General features: G+C 37.5%; 1 protein-coding gene across 1 annotated transcript in view; it reads right to left on the minus strand.

Moving 5' to 3' along the window:
• Nucleotides 1-16,352, minus strand: part of Slc6a15 (solute carrier family 6 member 15) — a 48,285-nt gene extending 31,933 nt beyond the window's left edge. Inside the window, exon 1 of the mRNA XM_075954373.1 lies at nucleotides 15,728-16,352. The gene's annotated coding sequence lies outside the window, so the exon portion shown is untranslated. The remainder of the gene's footprint in view (nucleotides 1-15,727) is intronic.
• Between the last annotated feature and the right edge of the window lie 493 nt (nucleotides 16,353-16,845).

The following is a 16,845-nucleotide window of genomic DNA, read 5'->3' on the forward strand; positions in this document are numbered from 1 at the left end:
TTTTACTACTGTGGCTACGTTCACGGTTTTGAGTGCAATAGTCTATAATTAATTTGTTGAATGTCCAGAACGAATGCTCCATGCTTCAGCAGGATTTTTTACATAAATACTACATTCTTTTTCTGCACATCGGGTCAATTTCACAACCTTCTAACTTCAAACAAAGCAAGGGTTTTAACTGTGCATGATTCATTGGTTTACTAATGTAGCTAGACTTTCAAGGACAGTTATTGCACCAGCTATTACATGCTGTATTGATGTACGAAAGACCCCTTTTGGCTCCAATATGATGGGGTGAATGTCTCTGCCTCAACTAAACAGGAGCAAACTAGCATTCAGGTCGCTGTATTTTTTTTTCTAGAAGTACTCTTTCTAAAATACTAGCTCCCACTGTCTATATTGTAAATACAGATTCCCAACTCCAGACTGCAGAAGGTAAGCCCAAGCAAATGTACTAGCTAGCCTATGAGTTATATTTGAAAATGACTCACTGGTCAGAGACAGTTTCACAACTAAATCCACGCCGATTTGAATAAAATAGATAACTAGACCTATGGAACCAAACGGAGGACCTGCAAATAAACCCACACAACCATGGTTACATTAATTTTTATGAAGGAGGAAGAAAAATCAGCCTATTCAACAAATAGTGCTGCAAACTTGTATGTCCACCTTCAGAAAAATAAATTTAGATATATATCTCTCATGTTGCATTAAATCTATATTAATGATAATAGGCCTTAATTTAAAATCTGAAACTACTAGAAGAAAACAGAAGATGTACTTCAAGGTAAAGGCAAGAACTTTCTGAATATAATCTCAATAGCACAGGAAACATCATTAAATTAAGAAACTAAGTTACATAAAAATTTAAAAGTATGCACATGAAAGAAAAGTGTCACCATAGCAAATGGGCAGTCTATAGAATGGAAGAAAAATCTTTAGCACTTTACTGAAAATAAAAGTCTAGCATCTAAAATATGTAAATAATTGCAAAAGGTAAAGAAAAAACTTCTGCCAAAATAAATAGGCCAAAGAACTAATCAGGAAGTTTTCAAAAGAAGAAACACATGAGGTCAATAAAAATTTTAAAATATGCGTAAAAAGTGGGAATCCTATTTACTCATGGAATGAGTGTAAGCTGATAAGTGTGAAGTTTTCTCAATAAAATTCAGAATAATACTATAAGACCCAGATATCCCAGCCCTTGATATGCACCCAAATGACGGTATCAGGCCACAAAGATACTTGTACAACCATGTTTATTACAGCTCTATTCACAACAACCATGAAATGGAATCAGCTGAGATGTCCATCAGCTGATGAGTTGATAATAACTATGTAGTGCATATTCACAATGGAATTGTCCTCGGCAATAAAGAAAATGAAATTATGCAATTTTCAGGAAAATGGAAATGTCTTGAAATGAAATTATGTTGAGTGAACAGTGCTAGGCTTAGACAAATGCTACGTGTTCTGTGTCTTGTAGATCTTACTTTCTGATATTACATAAGTATATTTATATGAAAGTGAATGTGGTTGAGGAACTGAGCCAAGAAAAGAGTCCATGTAAGAGAAGAGGAGGTTTTAAGGGAGTTGAGGAGATCATAATAGGACCTGTTATTTGAAAGTGGAATGGAGTATATTGAAAAGAGAGGGATACAAGAGGCCCAGAGTGAGGTGGAAGACAGAAACAGGCAAGGACAATCAACCAATACAACAAATGTGTGGAAATGTCATAATGACACCACCTACTTTGCTTGCTAATTTTTAAAAGAGTTCTGTTTGTTTGTTTTGAATGGGGTGTTGCGAAAAAAAAAAAAGGTCACTATATTGGTCTAGCTGTCCTGGAACTCAAGGTGTATACCATGCTAACCTTAAACCCACAGAGCTCTTCCCAGCTCTGCTCTCCAGAGTGCTGGTATTAAAGGCATACAAAACCATACCCAGGTGCAATCGAAACCTTAAAATAGAAAAATGAAGAGATAAACCCCATTTTTTTGAAGGAGGGGGCAGCAAAGTCTTACAACAAAGGGTGGATGACAATGGAAGAAAAAACTATCATCATCATTTTTTGAATATAATCTTCCTTCCCTGTGGTTTGTATCATAAGGAAACAAACATGAAAAAATAGCTGAAAGCTCCTTTAAGTTCCATCAAATGTATCAATGAGAGAACATAACTATTTCGTTAGTGGTGGATCCTGCTTTCTGATTCTCAGAACTACTTTCATTCTTTTCTCTTTCTATCTCATTGTCAAGCACCCCTTGTGTCCATGAGTTTTTGGGCCAGTTTCTTTTTCTTTCTTTCTTTTTTTCTTTTTTTCCTTCTTTCTTTCCTTTCTTCTTTTCTTCCTTCCTTTTTTCTTTCTTCTGTTCTTTTGTTTTTCCATTTACTTTTTTGCCAACATCACTTTCCACAATTGCAAAAAAAAAAACTCTAAATAACATAGCCCATTTATAGCACTTTTAAATATCAAATTATTTTGTCTTTCTGTTAATAAGAATACCTACTTATGAAACATGCTGAGAACTTTATTGTTTAATTTTTTTCATTACTACATTTTTTCCATGATTTAATTATCTTCAAACAAAATTTTTTAGGAATAAGCCTTTGAAGCACTTACATTTTATCCCCAAACTTTTAAAACCAATACATATGTCCGACAAAACTACTTTATATTTTCTTCTTTTCACAGAATGCTTTACCTAGTTTGGTTCTTTGTCTTCCAACACGTGTTGAAATTTGTCAAGGTCTATCAAAAAACAAAAATAAAAACCTGTGAGACAGCCCAGATAATGAATGCAGTTGGCATTATGCCTGATCAGTGGATTAGCTGAGTTTGTTATGAAAGGACCCATGTGATACAAGAAAAGAAACATCTCTTGCAAGTGGTCCTCTCACCTCCACATATATGCTGTGGTATGTACAGAGAGAGACAGACAGACAGACAGATAAAAGACAGGCAGACAGACAGACAGACAGAGATAGAGTCACAGATCACAGATAGGAAACAGAGACAGAGAATGAGAAATAATTTAAAAATTAAAATTTTGAAACAAAAATAATTAATTAAAACCAAGTTTAATGGTATTTTAAACAAGATTACATTAATATACAAATTTATTTGGTAACAAAGGCATCGAAAAGTACGGCTTTTTCAGTTTGCAAACTTGGTGTGTCACAACATGTACATGAATATTCATCAATTTTACTAAACACTGTTTCATAATATACTTTGTTAAATTCACCACTAGTTACCTTATATTATTATATTATATTATTATAATTATATATGATATAATTATATTATCATAATTCTTTTTTTAATTTAGGAATTAATTTTACTCTATATGGAATAGAACTGATTTTTAATTCATATTTTTTCTCTTTCTAATGATATTAACTAGATTTTGTCATTTTACAAGATAACCTAGAATAAATATTTATGTGATCAATGAATGAATGGAGATAATTTAACTTGTGCTTCTTTAGTTTGCTAATTCTAATATCCCTCCCTCGACTAATGTTACTAGCTAAGATACAATGTCGACATTGTATCTTTTCATGTCCTAACATGACTAGGGAAATATTCTATGTTTCAATTAAGTAAAATTTAAGCAATTTAACTTTTGTGAACATATCTTTTTATCATTTTAAGGATGTTTCATTTTGTTACTAAGGAAGTAGGTTTTATAATTTTTATTTGAAAACTTGAATAATAGACAATTTTGACCTATAAATTTCTGTTTATTAAAATAATTACATAACTTCTTAACATGCTAATATAGAATACTAAAACTGTTTCTTAAATGATTTAATTTATATAAAATAATATATGTTTTATATTTAATGTACCTTTAGAAGAAACCTGTGATAATTATTTTTAAGACTTGGCTAGTACACTTTATTTTTTAATATAGTTTTAACTGAAATAGAATCGAAACAATGTCATTTCTTCCTTTCTTTTCTCCAACTCTCCCATACCTGATGTCTCTCAAGCTGATAGCTTCTTTCTCTTGGATTATTACTGGTGTGTGTGTGCGTGTGTGTGTGTGTGTGTGTGTGTGTGTTTGTGTGTGTGTGTCTGCACAATCCTGTGCAAACCTTCTGAGTTCATTGTTGTTGTTGTGTATACAATTTCAATGTTGGCCTCTCTGTATTTGATTACTGTTAAGGTTACTAATCCCTGGGAGAGGCTGAATCTCTTCCTGGAAGTCATTGGTTGTCTGTAGTCCCTTGTCTAGAGATGAGAACCCATGAAGTCTAGCAACTTCTTTGATAACATGCCTATTGATATTGCCTTTGTTCCAATTTATTTGTTGGAATAGCTAATTTTATGAAAGACTATTACATACCAGACATCCCAGTATTCTAGTTCTTAAAATATTTCTGCCTCCTTTCCTCTGTTATCCACTAAGCCATAAATACAGGAACTTATGATGGAGATGTATCACTTGGGACTGTGTCCAGACACAAGAAACCTCCTATTGAATGTTTTGTCAGGATAGTCCAAGTAACTCTCCAAACAAAATAGAGTAGACATATATGTTATCATTTGTTGCCTCATGGAGTTGAAGGTGGGACCATATTGCTGAAGACACCACACACTTAGGACTTAGAATTCAGGTGACTTTAGCTGGATCTGACCGATAAAAAACCTTTTTCCTTGTGGTCTAGCATCCACAGTTCCAGAAAAGCTATGCATGCTGCCTGGGGTAAAGTGTTTAACAGTCCTACTCAGTTCCAGTACTGTCATTCACAAGTTGAGGCCACCAACTGCTGTGTAGTTGGACTTAAGGCCACTCAACAGGACAGTAATCATGCCTGGTACTTTGCTAGAACAGAATAATTTCTTACTACACTCTAAGCCTTATCCTTAAACACACAGATAAGTGTGGCTGCCACACCTCATCAAAGTGTCTCATTATACTAAATTGTGCTTATCACACCACACACACACACACAAAATAAATATCTGTACAGATTTTTTAAGAGTGTGAGTGTAATGTTTATATCATATTTTGTTTTTTTAATTTTAATGCTTTTATAACTGGAGTTTTGTGATTTTTTTTATTTCCTGAAAGAAAATAAATGAGTTTATATTCTTTCTCCATTAAGTATTTGGCAGTGTTAACCAATAAAGCCATGTGAGAACATGAGTTACTTTTCAGGATACATATTTAATTTACAAATTCAATTCAGCTCATTTATATACAGATACTTAAGTTACTTCATTGTTGCCTTTATTTAGAAATCCCTCTTATGTAAGGGTTTTGGCCATTTTGCTAATTCTACTGGCATAAAGTGATTACTGATATTCCAACAGCTTTCTTTAAAAAAAACTCTCCTTTTATTTCATTTTTAAAAATGATTTTGATGCCAGCTCTTCTCTAGGTTTTTCTCTTTCTTCTCCTCTCTCATGTTCTTTTCCTTTCCCAGGTCACACAACTAGCTTTGTTGGAGAATTGCCTCGATACTTTGGTCATTTTTGCTCCATATTTCAGATGTTTTACAGCAATTATTTTCCCACAGTAGAACGCATGTCAGAAATCACACATATGTGCTTACATGAGTGAATAATTAAATATATATTAGGATATTCAAATTTTAACAATGAAATAATAGCATTAATAATGACAAGTGCTATCCCTGCCTGACACAATTAGGATAGAGATCAGAATATTACCAAAAGGCTATTGGGAGGGACTTTTTAATGAAGTAGGGGTGGAAGACACTGGTATTTTGGTATAAAGGGTTAAAAGAGAATGATGGGACAGGAGGTGGTTAATTAGATGGGAAATGGAGAACAGAGTATAGGAGAAGGCCTGGAGAGGCGAACATAGCATCCTTCCAAAAAGATATATGGAAACCAACTACTATAAGAAGTTCACACACATAAATAAAATAATTAAAGTGGATTACCCAACAAAAGAGCAACAATGAACTCTTAGATACCAGAATCCAACACCAGGAATGGGTGTAACAAGAATTCTAATTGTTCTTAATAATAACAATCCCAAGTCAGATGTTAGCGGGTGCAACCTGAAATATTATAGAAGCAGAGCAGCCAGCCACTAGAGTTTTTTCCTTTCCAAATGACCAGACCGAATGGGCGATCCTGTGCCTAGGAATCCTTAGACTGAACGGCATCATTATGAATCTTCAGATTGAATCCTCACCTCCTGTCTCCTTCCTCCTTATATTCCTCTCTCAGCCCAGCCATATCCCTTCCTGTCTCTACCACTGTAGTGCTGGGATTAAAGGTTAAAAGCCACCACTGCTTAGATCTGTTTTTCTTTAAGATGGATGCCATCTCCTATAGCCTAACATGGTCTCAACCTCACCGAGATCTGTCTGCCTCTATCTCCCTAGTGCTGGGATGAAAGGTGTGTACCACCACTGCCTGGTCTCTGTCATTGACAAGTGTGGCTAACTTCACACTCTGATCTTCAGGCAACCTTTATTTGTTAAGGTGCAAACAAAATATCACCATAAATGAGCTACTTTTTATGGAGTTATTAAACAATGGGGTACCTTAAAAAACCACTCAAAATGTTGCAAGCTATTACTGTTGCTGTTGATTTATATCTCCTGTACTTGAAATTAGACTGTACTGTAAAAGACATCAAATACTGGAACCAAAGAACATAGAAAAATTAACCTGCTATACACCTGGAAGAATTATCCCTACTAGTTAACTTTCATAGAGCTAGGAGTACCATTCAAACTATCAAAGGAGACAGTAATCACTAATCACACCCAGCTGTGAATTCTGTGAGCTACAATAATGGAAATCCTGCCAAAAAATGCCCACTGGTACAATAGTGGTACAGAAATGGCAGGCAACACTATTTTCTGATTAGATTTAAGTTCCTTTTGTGAAGAAGAAATCCTTATCCTCCAGCCAAAAATTTATAGATAGTTAAATATATGGTACCTTCTGTCCCAAATCTACCAGACATTTAGAAATGTTTGCCATAAGAATTACCTAGATGAACCCCAGGACAACAACATTTCATAGAATAATCATAAACTCCATCAAAAAATTCAAAGAAGACACAAACAGAAGTTCAATAAAATTAAGGAAAAGGAGTTTAGCAGGAATAAATACTAGAGTGATGCCCAAGAAAACACAAACATAAGGATAATGGATGAGAAAGAAAATCCAGGATTTGAGAACAGAATTCAGTAAGGAAATAGAAACATTGAGAAAAACTCGTAATGAAATGAAAATGGAATTGAAAACCCTATAACTCAACTAAAAAATGCAAAGGAAAGCCTTATAAGTAGGAAAAGTCAAGACTGCCAGGATTCAATGATAAAGTAGGTTAAGAATAAATAAGTAAGGAGAATTAAAATGCAAGACAACACAGGAAAGTAACATACAGGAAATGTGAGTCACCATGTAAAAAACCAACTTTTTGAATTGCAGGTGTGGATGAAAGAGAAGAATTTCAAGTCAATAATATAGACCAATCTTCAACAAGATCATAGAAGAAAACATCTCTAACCTAAGGAAAGACACACTAATACAGACACCAGAAGCAAACAGATCACTAAATAGACAAGACTAGAAAGAAAATACCCAGGTATATATAGTTAAAACACTAGCTACACATGGAAAAAAATTTATTGAAAGCTATAAAAACAATTAAGTTCAAGCCACATGTAAAAAAACAAACCCATGATAACAATAGCTGATTTCTCCATGAAAGCTCTGAAAGATAGAAAAATCTGCAGGAATGCTTTTCAAATTCTAAAGGACTCTGGCAGTCTGCCTAAACTAATATACCCAGCAAAACTACATGTCATAATTGAGGAAAAAAAGAGAAACGTTCCACTATTCAAAAAAATAACTTATTTCCAACAACCCAAACATCATGAAAATACAGGAAGAAATATTATGAATTGAAAAGAAGAATGAGCACAATAGAGAGTCTGTGGAAAGAAATATAAAACCATAATTATTAAAACACAAAGTGCTACTGAGAATGCAAACAACACAAGAAGTAAAATATAAATAATGAATACTGAATGGGGATAACATAAAAGTAAATTCATGAAACCATGGAATGAGTATTCTATCCAGAAAAAAATACATGAATAAAATATGAATAGAGAATTTTTAATAAAATACAAAGGTAATGTCAATAGGAAAAAAAGGTGATTTTTAATAAGCCATTCAAAAAACAACTTAGCATCCTTAGTCCAACTCTGGATGAACTATGTTTAAAATATTATACAATAGTTAACTCAGAATGGTTTATAGACTTGAATATAAAACACAAAACACATAGCCAGGAAAAGTCTTGGAAACCTAGAGCTAAGAAAAGAGATCTCTCAGATGGGAGATCAAAACCAAGATCCAGCAAAACAAAAGGTAATAAGCTATGCTTCAAAGTATACTTTTCCACTATTAATAGATCTATAAAGAAGATGAAAACAAACAATAAAAAATAAACAAACTGATGAGAGATCAATGGATTGTGTGGTATCCACGGCAAAAGACACATCTACAGTAGAAATTCTGAACCTATGGGTCAGTGAATATTGTACAGGAGGAAGCTGAATACCAGAAAAATCTGCTATTAGATTGTGTTTCCTAGAAATGACTGGGAAGCTGCATCCACAATATTTCAACAACATGGCTTTCTAAACAAGACCTAAACCATGAAATGCTAATGTAGAGTCCAGGGAGTCTCTCTCACCTTTTCTCAAAGAACCACAAGCAATTAATGACTGTTAGAAGAGAAAAAAATAGCCTATAAAAGGAATATGACCCCTCATTGGTTATCTAATATGAAATAATGGGTTCTGAAATGATATACAGACAAGCCACAATAAGTGAACTCAGAGGGTTATATTTATATATTTGTGCATTTGTATGCACACACGCACACACGTGCATATACATGTATATAATCGTAATCTAAAAGAGGCCATCAGTTTACATGGTAAAGGGGGAACATGGGAGAGGTTGAAAGTAGTGTTCTAGGTGCGCATTCTGCTCTTTTAGCCAATAGCCTTTAAGATGCCAGCCCACTTGGACATGGTCTCTTATACTGTAAAAGCAGCAGTAAATGGCGCCCAGCTCTCCTTCTTTCAGGTCCTGCTTCTGGCTTTTAGACTCTGTTCCTGTTAATGCAGAGGAGTGTTGTCTAGGACAGTGATCTGTAAGTTTTCCCCTTAAGTAAATAACCATTTTATTATTTACAATTCTGAACTGGTGTGGGATTGTTTGGTGGCTTATGTCATCAGAGTAGGACAGGGAATAGGAAAGTGGTGTAATTACATTATTTTATTTTTTTTAATTAAGAAAAGAACAGAGAGAAACAAGCAAAACTTTAATAAAAGGTGCTGATTGTTTATGAAGGATGCCTGGGCAGCCCATTTATGAAGATTGTGTTGACCTTGTTCATATCGGGTTTCAAGGTCTATGTTGATGTGGATGACTGAGCAGGTCTCTTCCTCAAGGGCCCCATATTTCATTACAGATGGTTGTGGGCCACCACGTCGTTGCTGGGAATTGAACTCATGACCTTTGGAGGAGCAGGCAGTGCTCTTAACCACTGTGTCATTTTTAAGTAAGGAGTAAAGCACTAGCATAATGAGACAAAGACCATGAATTTGGTCCCAATTAGAGAAATTGCTCAAAGATCACACAGTGAAAAAACATAGTACTATAAGTCTATAAGACCCTTAAACTCATCCATTAAAAATACAAAGTACAAACAGGGAGGTGGTGGTGAACACCTTTAATCTCAGGACTCAAGAGGCAGAGGCTAGTTGATCTCTGTAAACTAAAGGCCAACCTGTTCTATAGAGCAAGTCCCAGGATAGATTAGAGTGTTACGTAGAGAAACTCTTTGAAAGTAAATAAACAAACCAATAGATCAATAAATGACAAATAATACATATAAAGTACTACCTGAGTGAAGAAACTAGTGGAAACTCCACTGAATGTTATGTGGATGGCAAACACAACAAAAGGGTCCGTGTTAACATTAAATAAGGAAACAAAGTCACAATGAAGTAGTACTACATACCCATAATAAGGTCTATATTCCCTTGAGGATGAATAAAAAGTGGACCACTGATTTATACTTGGTGAGAATGTAAGTATGGCCACTACTCCAGAAAACAGGTGATTTCTCTTTCGGAATCTGCTTTAACATTGAGCATGGAATTATACTATAGTCCTTAGCAATTACATTCCTAAGCCCATGCCCTAGATAAATTCAAGGTATGTTCCATAAACACCTGTACAGGAATCTCCCTAGCAACTTCTCTCACAAAGCTCCAGATTGGAAATAACCCAGATGTCATCCTCTGGGTAAATGCTTAAACCCTGGTTCACCCATGCAAGGGAGCAACCTATTGGTACACATAAAAAATCTAATGAGAATGAAGATGACTATGCACTCAGAAAGCTATGTGTTTACTGCATAATTATATTATATAGCATACTTGAAATGGAATAAAATGGAATGAAATGGCTTTGACCATGGAAAGGAGACCTAGGTATTTTCTGCAAGCTGGGATTTTTCTGTACTATTATTAAAGCAAAGTCAATGATTTAAGAATTGATGTGATATTTCTCTTTGTATGCTATGAATATGCCTTATTCATTGGTTAATAAAAAAGCTTCTTTGGCCTATAGCAGGGCAGAATATAGCGACGCTGGAAGAGATGTATAGAGAGAGTAGGCAGAGTCAAAAGGAGAGACATCATGTAGCTGCTGAAGGAGACAGATGCCCCCAGAACTTTATGGGTATACCACAAGCCTAGTGGTAAAATATAAAACAAGAAGAATGGGTTAATTTAAGATTTAACTGTTAGTTAATAAGAAGCTTAAGCTAATAGGTCAAGCAGTGTTTTAATTAATATAGTTTCTGTGACTTTTTTGGGTCTGAGTGACTGGAAAATGAATGAGTAATCTCTGCCTACAAAATGATGCCCAATGTGGGGCAACTATGCTCACATAAAACCTGAGAGAGCCTGAAGGCGTGATCTGAGTGCCTACAGCTGCTCTGAGCACTAGACCTTCAGGAGTTTCTGATGGCAGGAGAGTGGTTTCTGGCTGGGGCGTGACTATCTCTAACTCTAACTAAAGTTAAGTCTTTCATACATTCACTGATATTTTTAAAAAGTGCTTTTTGTTTGTCTCTGTGTTTATTTATTTTTATGTCTTTATATACCCAACTAAATTTAGCTAGTCAACTAAACATACTGTAACTGAAACTGTGAGGGAGATGGTTAATAAATTATACCTTAAATTTCCTCTTATGTAATTTTATTCTGAAAAATATTGAGGCCATATGGGCTATCTCCCAACCACTTTGTCATATCTCCTCTTGTGTCCTTGTTTAATTCATGTTTAAGCATCCATGTAGGTTAAACTTTGTAGGTGGCCTTCTGACATTGCTAGGAGACAGCCTCACAGCAAACTTCCTGATTGTCTGGCTCATACAATATTTCTGCCCTTCTTCCTCAATGTTCCTTGAGCCCTGCATATGGGAGTGTTTTGTAGATGGGGACTTGGTTCCAAAGCTTTGAATTTTTATTTATTATAGTTTTCCTTAATATTCTTTGCTGCAAAGAGAGAAAAAAGTCTAAGAGGGTCTGAAACCTACAAGAAAAAAAACCACCTACAAGCAGCTAAGGAATGCTCAGAGCAGAGCAAAAGGAACAGTTTTACGCAGGGGAGGTCTCATTAGTTGGTTATCAGATACCAAATAGTGAACCTGTGGTGACATCTTGCTTGTACAAATAAGCTTGCCTGAAGATGGGGGCAGAGCTAGTCACTTGCTAACTACAGCTGTCTGGAGGTATATATAGACAGATGGGAAGTCGTATGGCTGTGCAGAGAGAGGAAGAGATAAGGTGTTAGGAGACAGGAGTTCAGTCTCTTTTCAGCTGGGAAGTTGAGAGGTAAGGTGGCTATGGTCTTATTCCTTCGTCTTTCTAATCTTTTAGTATTTCCCTGTGTCTGACTCCTGGCTTTTATTATTAAGACCTACTAGAACTTGTGCTACATGAATGAACCCAGAAAACCTGCATGAAAGTAACATTGTATATACTGATATATGTACATACACACACACGTATACACATATATAGATATATAAAACAATAGTCAATGAAAAAGATAAGGCCAAGAATTTGAAAGAAAGCAGAGGTCTGTATGGAGGGTTTGGAGGAAAAAAAGGAGGGTGAAATGTTGTATTTATTATTTTCAAAAATAAAACAAATAATGAAAAAATTATTGAAAGTAAATTCCTTATGAATTTGAAATCAATAGTAAAAAAGTTTAATACCTGTTGACTTTTGTACTCAATATAATCAAGATAATGAAGTAAAAAGTCAAAAAGTATTAAACCTTTTTTACTGTTGTTTCCAAATTTTGCAAAAAACATTGTAAATGTGAAAAGGTCAAATGAGGGCCCTTGGTAGTGTGGTACTCAGGCAGCAATAAAATCAAGCTAATGAATGCCTGAGTATTCTCTACCAAGAGCTCTTATTTGACCTTTTTTACTTTTACAATGTCTTTCCCTACCTATTCATTTCCATATAACTATTTAATTCTAAGTCTTCGCTTCTTTTGCTTTTGAGGTTAGAAGTTCACACTTTTTATCTTAACATACTAGACTTATTTTAATAGCCGTACAATGTCCTTTGTGTTTACATTTTGTACATATAAATCGCATATGATCATTTATGTTAGAAAATCCGAGTAAACAGTTTTGCATCTCTTACATTTATGAATCTACAGAATAAATTCCTGATGGTGAAACGGATGTATCAAAACTACTTTTATGATTTTGATAGGTATTACCAAGTTGTTCTTTATAAAGCTCTCTCAGTCTCTGTGGTCACACACAACATCTGAAAGTGATTGGGCCTTCGTCCATCCCCTGAGTCATCTTTGTGATCTTTTCCAGTCTGATGCATGGAAAAGCTTCCATGACGAGCCATTCTACTCATAACATTCATGCTCAGAGGACAGCTTGGTGGATTAATCCCCACAGATATTAAGTTAGCTGGCCAAGAAGGCTAAAGCATTTCTCTCTTTCCTGAATCAAGCAATTATATTTTAAACTATGCTGCTGCATGCCTATCTTTAGGGTTGAAATTTCTCAAAGAAAATAATAATGTCTGACCACAGCTGACACTGTAGCATAAGAAGTTCATAAAGCATTACTGAATACCAGCAGAAGAGTAAAGTTGTTCATAAACCAAGACTAAGAAGAAAGATTCGGACCATGGAAAACTGGATACCTTCCGTGCATCCCACTACGCCTATGGAGTTTTGTTAATAACACCATCTGCCCAGAAATCACTTCACCATCAAGTCTGCATATTGATGTATTATTATATCCAGTTGTGCATATGTCGTGGTAAAGAATTAACATAATTTTCAACAAAAAGTTCAGTGATATATGAAGAAGCAAAAGAAAAGTAAACCCTGGAGGTTGGAATAACCACTAGACCACTGGAGTCTCTTCCTGCTTTACCATTCTAAGGGAATCACGTTTTTAAACTGGCTGCATATAACTCCAGAGTTTAAAGAAACATCAAAGTATTTCCTATTTTGTACATTTTCAAGACAGAGAAATATTTTTAAACATGCACATGCTAAAGCTGGGTAAAAGTATGATTATACACATAAAGCTCAACTTGTAATATCTATCTTAAATCGTTTTCAGAGGTTTCAATAATTTATAGAAAAACGTTCTGTCCATCTCTTAAAGGCTAGAGCACTCAATTTTAAAACTCCCTATTTATTGTTAATTAGATTTTTAAAAAAACACTTGTCTTCCAGAAACATGTATAAATACTTCTTAAATTCCATTAAAGGTCACAGCTTGGGTCATAGTTATTGGAATTTTACAATGATTCTTAAACCATCTAGATAATGTGTAGTAATATATCTTTTCAATAATAAACACGAGACACTAACTTCCTTTCAAAATTTGTTAATTCTTGTCTCCTACCAACACAAAAAGAATGCACTCAAAGTTTCTCTTGGAGAAAAGTGGTCAGTTAATTTAGTTTTAAATTTCCTAGAATGATACAAAATCTGAGTTAATGTGAGAGGAATATACATATTGTTTATGAATAAACAAGAAACCTCACTCATTCCATCAAGTATTTATAAAGTGCCTAAACCACTCCAGGCTAAGAAAGTTGAGAAAGATGCAATCAGGTCCGTTTTTAATAAGATGTAATTAAGAAACGAGACGTTTGGGGGTTGAAGCATGATGCAACTGCTCTCTGATCTTGCCTTTCCAGAAAGTGACCAAACACTGGAAGCAATAAGATAGGTTTTACAGAAGAGAATAAAAAGATCCCAAATAGAGCCCCTAAAGCAAAGCCTTTATTCCCCACAACATTCTCAGGTCTGCAATGAAGAACCCAGATCTAGGAATGGGTATGTCTTTAAGTGTAAAGAGACAGAGAGGGTGGCCCAGAGGCAATGGCTGCAGGATTATTTGCATAAGCACCCAAACACTTGCTACGTCACCACGCTGGCCTCTGGGCCCCGCCCAGTCCTACTCCAACCTTTCTCCACTAGGGTGGAAAGGGAAAGAAAGATGCCAGATTAGCTATGTTAAGGAGCACTTTCAATGCCGCTTCTCAGCTCACTGATAAAAAAAAAAAAAAAAAAAAAAAAAAAAAAAAAAAAAAAAAAAAAAAAAAAAAAAAACAAACTCCCTTGGAGCCCTTGAAAGCAGACTCTCTCTGGCCACTCAGACCCCACTCCTACCCTAGCCCAGTACCCCGATGGGATTCAGATTCATTCCTTTGCTTAAGGCTGGTGAGCAAGTTAAGAGAGTGAGGCTTTCGCTCCGGTGTACAACATTCCTATATTCAAATTTTTCTGCCCTGTCACACACAGAGCAACCAAGTGCGTGGACTACGTAGAAGGCGTAGGGATGCCCAGTCCCTCTCCAGCCCCAGCAGTTCCTTAAGATCCCTGTGCCACCATTCTCGCCACGACCCTCTCAGTCGCCCTTTCCGATTCCAGGATGCAGAGAAACGCGATGCTACGCTTTCTTCAGCAACCACGTGCCGAGTGTTCGCCTAAAGGCTGGTTTTCGGGCAGCCCATCACAGGATGCCTCCAGCGGGAGAGAATCGAATCCGGTTCACGAAATATCGTGCTTGATAGACTGTGGTGCTGTGGCAAATGATCCACGAGCCCTCAGGAAAAAGGCTCGCTACTCTTTCGCCTCACCTCCCGCCCTTATGAAGATTAGATTCCAATTTACTTCGGCAGCGCAGCGCAGCTCTGACACCAACTTTCCTCTCGGACTTCCCCTGTCAACCCCTCCCCCCCCGCCCGCACCCGTCAACTCCCTGCTCGATTTGGAAAGGTGCCTGTCTCCTCGGATGCACCAGGCAGTTTCCACCTAGGTTAGGAAGGATGGCGGCACGTTTTGACCCACGTGTTTCTCCCCACAAGTGCCGCCTCGGACCCCCACCCACCCGAACCCTAATTTGCACAGGTGCAGGACGCAGAGCCGGAGGGTATCCTCAGAAACCAGTTTCATTCTTCCGCGTTTCCCTTCGCCCTTCCTCCTTCCGTCCCAGGAGCCAGTCTGAATCTTTCTGGAGCTCCATCCCTGCATCCTGCTGTCCTTTCCGGCGTCTGACTCTAGGGTGTCTAAGAGAGAGCCCCACCCTACCCCCGGCGGTGCTCCAGCACCGGAGCGTGACATTACCTCTGGTGCTTCTGGAGCCTGCACCTCTTACTGTTTCCTAGGTCGAGAAAGGGTCGGATCCAGGTAACGGGGCCAGAAGCTGCAGAGGAGCTGTCTGGAGAGCAGAAACAGCTTGCCAAGGACAGGCTTGGTTTCGGGAGTCGCTGTCCTGCAGGCTGGCACCAAGAGATTCGTGAGCGCCTGTGTCTGCCACTCAAATGGCACGGGATGCTGGTGCGCGGTTCCTGGTGTGTGTGTTTTGGTTTATGTGTGTATGTGTGTGTGAGTGCGCGCGCGCGCGCGCCTGTGTGTGTGTGTGTGTGTGTGTGTGTGTGTGTGTGTGTGTGTGTGTGTGTGTGTGTGTGTGTGTATGAGTGAGGGTGTGACGGAGGCTCCCACGTGCCCAGCCAGCCTGTGCTGCGGCCCCCCGACAGGCTGCGGGCGGGGAACCGGCGCCAAGGATCGAGCCTGGTCTGCAGGCTGGGAGCCTCCTCTCCTCCCCACCACCTCCTGACGCAGAGGTCACTGCGGCTGCCTGCTGCGTCCTCCCAGCGCGCAGGGCTAGGCCGGCGGCTTGCTGGGTGGGTCTGGGGAAGCCCCACGTAAAACAGATTATCCCTCCCTTCGACCCCCTCCCCCCCCCCCCGCCCCACGAGCTATTCTACATCTGTCTTCTAACCCACTCAGCTAAAAGGATGGGCACTAGTTGCCTACCAAGGTCTTTGTCTTTGGGAGTATAACAATTGCATAGGGCTTGCTCTTCTACTCTTGCAGAATCAGTAAAGGAGTCTAGGGATGAGGGTTCCTGGGCTTTCTTCCGGTGCCACCATTTACATATTTTGTGAAAGAAAAGCGCTTGGGGCTTTGCTTATCATCAGAGTACCGCCTGCCTCAAGGATTCTGGTTAGGCTGTGTAAAGTTAAACCGGTTTTAGAGAGCTGGCCCTCACTCATTGCGTGCGTCAGGTATCAGAATCTTTCTAAAGCAGAGTCTACCAGCTGAAGTCTGACTTACCTCTTCCCATACTCAAAGCAGGCTTTCAATTAAGCCACGTGGGGGGAATTCCTAAAATATACATGGATGAAGACAAAGCTTTGCCTCCTTTGTAGAATCGCAGAACTCTTCCCTAAACATATTCC

Source organism: Microtus pennsylvanicus, chromosome 20, assembly GCF_037038515.1.
Source record: "Microtus pennsylvanicus isolate mMicPen1 chromosome 20, mMicPen1.hap1, whole genome shotgun sequence".
Classification (NCBI taxonomy): Eukaryota; Metazoa; Chordata; class Mammalia; order Rodentia; family Cricetidae; genus Microtus; species Microtus pennsylvanicus.